At 42.2% G+C, this 6,261-nt stretch overlaps 1 pseudogene; it reads right to left on the minus strand.

Annotated features, from left to right (window-relative positions):
* Positions 1–233: 233 nt before the first annotated feature.
* Positions 234–4,511, minus strand: LOC123482902 (annotated as a pseudogene).
* Between the last annotated feature and the right edge of the window lie 1,750 nt (positions 4,512–6,261).

A 6,261-nucleotide genomic window follows, 5' to 3' on the forward strand; every position in this document is an offset into this window, starting at 1 on the left:
CAGAAATGTTTGTATTAAAGCCCTTAGGATGGAAGCGCTATACTAGTACAGTGTTAATTTCACAAAAAAATCTGTAAATGACATATGTTGTATAAGAAAAATAATACATCATTCTTTGCATATAAAGCTTATACAGATTCTAAGCATGTAAGTTATCAATTTGACTTTTCACTTTACATTGCTAGAAAAATGTGTACATATGCTCAAGTAATACACATTGTATATACCACGCTTCATAAAGCTCCCTTCATGAGCTTATATTGAAAGAGAAAGTCGGCAGCGTCCGATTCCTAATCGAAGAACAGGCATGACTGTAGACTCAAGGAAACCACTTCCCTTCCTTCTCAGGTGTGTTGCTCTTCTTGAACTCCTCCATCTCCTGTCTCGTTAAGTCAGCCTTCTCCTTGTGGCCCTTCTCCAGCAGATCCTTCTGCTCCTGCATCTTGCACTCCAAGGCCTGTGGAAGTCCCGTTCCTGTTGCTTCATCTCCTCCTTCATCTTCTCTTCCCTCTGCCTCAACTTCACGTGCCTTGCCTCTGCGATCGGTCCCTCCATGGTGCGCTCCATCTCCACCCGTTTCTCTTCAGCAGCCTTCTTCTCCTGCTCCAGCACAGCTGATCTCTCCTTCTCCCTCTGCATGGTCCAAAGGAACATTTGAGGTAGGAAAACACTCTAGCTTCTAGACTACTCATGTTCTATCTCTCTCATATTGACGAACAGACAGACCCCTGATCTTTTCCAAGTTCTGGAGTAGGCCTTAAGTTCTAGGTTAAACTTTAGCCCCCAGATCCAGTACTCTTTCAAACATCCCACATCTATGTTGACTTAAGGCAAGATCTCTTATCCCAATATATTGTGAGAAGTCACTCCAACTAGAAACCTGAATTCAACCAGAAAATAACATCCCTCTTATATTTGGACTTACCGTGGATCTTTTTCTCATTTTCATCAATTTTTTTGTCAGCTTGCAGGACTGGGAATTCTTTCTAGACTCTTCTCCTTCAGGAACTGCTCCAGAATCTCCTCAGCCTGCGGAAAACCCCCCAAAGGCTACATGTTTTATCATTGTTTGATGGCAATCTAAAACCGGTTGGATGTGTTTCTGGTAAGATGCTGTAGATGCCTAAAAAATACTTTATGGAAGCTAATGCTGAATCATAACAGTAACTGAGGTTATAGAAACAGCAACCTATCTACGACATTGAAACAAAGTAGACGGCCTGAAAGATGAGAACAGCTCCAGTGTTCAATATGGATTTTTTGATGAATGTTTCAGCCCCTAGCAAGGATTCAGCTCAAGCTCTTACCCTAACTCCTTTTTCGGGCTTGGCCACGTACTGTGCCACCATGTTGTCATGGTGATTGCGGTAAAGCTCATATCCTCCAGGTGTGGAGAGATCCCTGTAATCTTCTAAGCCATCGGAGCAGACAAGCTTCTCCAGAAGCGCCGACACTTCTTCTCTGAGGCATCCCTCGTTCTGGATGAGAAGGTCAAGCGTAGTGCTTTGCAATGCCCACCTGCAAGAGTTGAGACTTTAGGGAAGCATTTGTAAAAAGTGGTCCTTGACAGAGTTAAAAATAAGTCAGTGTTTGTACCGAGGGACACAGATCTCAAATGACACTTACACTTAATGCTTTCAAGAAATCCCCATTTCCGTCTTTGAAGGGATCGGGTTCATGAATGCCTGTGTGGCCTGGTGGTCAGAGCGGAGGTGATGACTTGAAATCGACCCATGTCCACCGGGAATAAGGCCTTTACCTCCCTCATGCCCCTCTGGTACACCTTGCCAGGCCCTCATCCACAGCAGCCTGGTTCTCAATTTGAGCCATGGCCAGCACTGCATTCTCCAGACAGGGCACAGAGCCTTTGGCAATGGTCTCCCCACATAGGTGTTAACCAAGTGGCCGAGCACTGAAATCAGATAGATGCGGAAGAAAAATATAAGTGTATACATTTGGTGGTACAAATATAGGCTACATTCAATACATCTGTGCAGAATCTTCAGATATTTGACTTACTTCTCCCACGCATTGCTGGGCCCTTTGACAGTTTTTGTACGGCTCTCCTGGAAAATGAAGCGGCAAAAAGTATCTGCAACCTTTCGAAGCTTCCCTACAGAGGTCAGCCTCATCCATGGAATCCAGGTGGGGGCATGTTGGCAGGAGTTGTAGGGGTGGGGGAATACAAAGCACTGAGCGGGGATAGTTCGGATGCACTCTCGTGGGAGGTTGTACATCAGGTTCTTTCTACCCCCACCTGAATGATAGTCAGCATTCACCATTATAGCAGACATTACAAAATTTTTTAGGGCTGGTTTCCCAGATACAGATTAGGCCTTGTCCTGGGGCTGGACAAAAAGTGTGTTCAATGGAGAATCTCGTCTGGGAGGCCCTAATCTGTGTCTGGGAGACAGGGCCCTTAGAGTTCACCATCCAAACACACAATCATTAATAGAAAAGCATATCAAGAGATATGCTTAAATTAACATTATGACTCAATAAATTGGATACAAAATAATTATGTCACTTGGTTTATGAGTCTGTTTGATTACGAGTCTAATCCTAGAATACATTTTTCATAGGAATGATTTTATATATAATGTTTAATTAGCAAGCTTTAGAGCCAATATTAATCATCTAGTTTTTCAACCCCCTATGTTCTTTGTGAGATAATGATTATTCCAACTGGTATAACTGTTCATGGTGCACTATTCAATGGAGACATTGTACAGTTGATCATTGGGGTGGTGGCTAGTGCTAATGTTACCTTTTCTGAGTTCCAGGGAATGCTCCAGATACCCATCTTCGGTGGACGTTCTGCCATCGATCCGAGTAGTAGAGTGAAATCTCTGATTGCCCACACAAAATTAGGGAAAGAACTGCACAAACTGGGAGTCCCCTCCCTTCCTCCTCATCGTGAGAGGATGAAGCTGCACTGGAAGAATTCACCTTGATCCGCTCTGTCAGCTCACTCACATCTTCTAGAGCCGGTTGAGGATTGACTGATAAAAGCTACAAAACTATGTGGGTCCGAATTGTAATGCGCCTGCACAGTTGTACAAGGGACTTGCTGTCACAACAGTTATAGCATACGAGTAGTTTCAGTTTCTTTTTGAATGACTGTGTCCACATGCACGGACTGACCCCTAAGGGAATGGATCCAACAAAGTACAGTGTGTTCCAACATTCTGCAAACATGTAATTAATGCTGTCAGTAACAATTATTGCTCTAGGTCTATAAGGACATATTGCTCAGCGTCAAATAAATATACAAACATACAGCACTTTCACTTTCAATATGAGAGGGACTTCCAAGAAATGGCCCAGTTGGGGGAAATATCCCCCACACATGTGACATGTACACCTGTTAAGTCAATAGGAGAAAACAGGGGAGGATTGCCATGGGGAAATGGATTTAGGTTTAAAGGATACTGGAGGTTCTCCACGGCTGATTGTCGATGGTCCCTCGACTGTTGTAGACCAGAGTACTGCTTAACAGAATGGCCAGGGGAGAAGATCCAGGCATCATTCTTAGAATCCCCCTGAAACAAGTATGACAACAGCAACATGTATTGCGATCTGGCTAAATGTAATTAAATTATTTAAAATATGTGTGTTTAGATATGTGTTCACTAAAGCTGGATTATTCATGTGAAATGTAGAAGAGTGAACTTTGACCTCCCACCTTCTCCACATCCCCCCAGCCCCTCTGTATCCAGTAGCACCAGGGTGTGGTCTCTTTTTTTCAGGATGAGGCACACACCACATCCAGATTCCCTTAGTCTTGGATTGGATGGTGGCTCCCAGGGCAAAACCTAAATTAATATTTCAAATACCATTTTAAGAAGAAAAAAAAATGTAATACATTTGCAAAATATATTTTTAATGAATTGGGCATTGACTATTGAGATACAGCTGATGCCCAAACCAGTTTGCAAATTCTCATTTGTCTCTCAGCATCAGTCTCACCCTTTCTCTTTCCAGCCAGCTTGTTCATGAGGTAGGACTGCCAGTGCGGTACAGCCCGACCACTGCCACCACGACGACTTGCTGGTTCAGTCCCATCAGGTACTTGATGGCCCCAGGGAGTTACATGAAGCTCGCCGTCTGCGTTTTCGACCAGGCACATTGGGGAATCCATAGTCAAGTGGCTTCACAGGATGATTAGCCTACAGCTCCCAGAAATATTAAATCTATAATAAAATGATTAATTAAATATAGTTCAGGTAGAATGATTGATATAAGTTATTATCGATTCCTTCTATAAATTAAGCTCACAATGTGAATATAGCCTAGGACTACTGCACGTAGGCTATGTAAATATATTATTAAAAAGATCTGCACAATTAAACAGCCTAGCCACATGCATACAACATTTAGTTAAAGTGAAGTTAAAATATTGTCCAATGTCAGCTTCAATTTCATTATGAAATTCGTCTTCAAAAAATGTAATTGTTTTCCTGTTATGGTACAGCATTCGCCGGTCGTAACCTACTTACATAGACGACTTCCCAAAAGTCTCTCCAACCCAACTGAGGTTAATGGCAGAGAAACAACGCCCTGCAAGCTATATATTTGCTGCGATACAGAAAGTGAAAGTTGCCTAGGCTATATTTTTCTTCACCAGTCCAATATCAGATGGAACTGACGCAAACTACTTTTTAATTCATCAACAAAATCTTTCTAAAGATCAGAAGGAAATGCAATAGAAATATTCAATTGCGAATTGCGTTATTGAGCCAATTATCGGGCTATTGTTCAACTAGGAATAGTGCCACTTTCACGTGGTAGTCGGAACTAGAAACTCTGGTTAAAAAAAATAACAGGAAACTCTGAAATCTCCGACGAGCTCCGACTTGATTATTTTTTTGAACGGTCATCCATATCGAATTCCAAGTCGCGAACTTGGGCCTCTTTCAGAGCTCCCCACTTTCCAACATGAAGATCACTGACGCGACGCATGACATGATTTGACCTCGTTTTTTTTTTTACCGAATTCCCATTTCGGCATTTTCCTAGTTCCGACTAGCACGATCGCGGCATGTAATGAACTGCGAGAGCAGGGACTTTTATATTTGTTTGGAAGCTTAATTTTAAACTGAATAAACTTTCACTTTCAATATCATCACATACAGTGGGGAGAATCAAGTATTTGATACACTGCCGATTTTGCAGGTTTTCCCTACTTACAAAGCATGTAGAGGTCTGTAATTTTTATCATCAGGTACACTTCAACTGTGAGAGATCGGAATCTAAAACAAAATCCAGAAAATCACATTGTATGATTTTTGAGTAATTAATTGCATTTTATTGCATGACATAAGTATTTGATCACCTACCAACCAGTATGTCACGATCGTATCTAACGAAGGACAAGGCGCGAGCGTGATATGCATTCATGTTTATTAATGACTAAACACACAACAAAATTACAAACGAAACGCGTGAAGTCCAAGGTAGCATACAAACAACATACCTTAACTGGAACAAGATCCCACAACTAACAGGTGCTAAAAGGCTGCCTAAGTATGGACCCCAATCAGAGACAACGGCAATAGCTGCCTCTGATTGGGAACCACTAGGGCCAACATAGAATCTATACATACTAGATCAGGTGTCAGACGTCCGGCCGGTCGCAAACGGGTTTAATCCGCCCGCGAGATGATTTTGTAAAAGCTATAAAAATTAGCTGCAATTTTTCAATAAAAGAAACTGCTGTTCCAATTGTGTCCACTGATGGCGCAATAGCAATTGTGTTAAGCAAGCAAACTGTTTATACTGGGGCAGAGCAAATAGGTCAAGCAAGTGCTGCCAGTCCGGATGAGCTACTTTGTTTTGCCCGCAATATTTATTATGGCTTCTACTTTTAACAATATATATGTTTTGGCACCCTCATTGCCCCAATATGTCTCTGTCAAAAAGAGAAAAGTGGACGCAGAGTGCAGAGTGTTCCAAGAAAATTGTTATCCTTCTATTTATTCACGGAATTGAATGGGAAAGCTGTATGTTTGGTGTGTTCACAGCATGTTGCAGTGCTGAAAGAATATAACCTTCGCCACACCATGTGAGTCTTCATGTCGCGACAAATATGACAACTTTCAAGGACAGCGGAGATGAGAGAAGGTGAATGAACTGTTGTGGTCTGAAGAAACAGCAGTCTGTGTTTACTCACAGCCGAGACATCAGTGACGTCTGCAGTGAAAGCTAGCTACCTCATTGCTAATGAAATCGCAGTGGCTTCAAAACCATTTAGTGAGGGTG

Source organism: Coregonus clupeaformis, chromosome 40 (assembly GCF_020615455.1).
Source record: "Coregonus clupeaformis isolate EN_2021a chromosome 40, ASM2061545v1, whole genome shotgun sequence".
In the NCBI taxonomy this organism is placed as follows: Eukaryota; Metazoa; Chordata; class Actinopteri; order Salmoniformes; family Salmonidae; genus Coregonus; species Coregonus clupeaformis.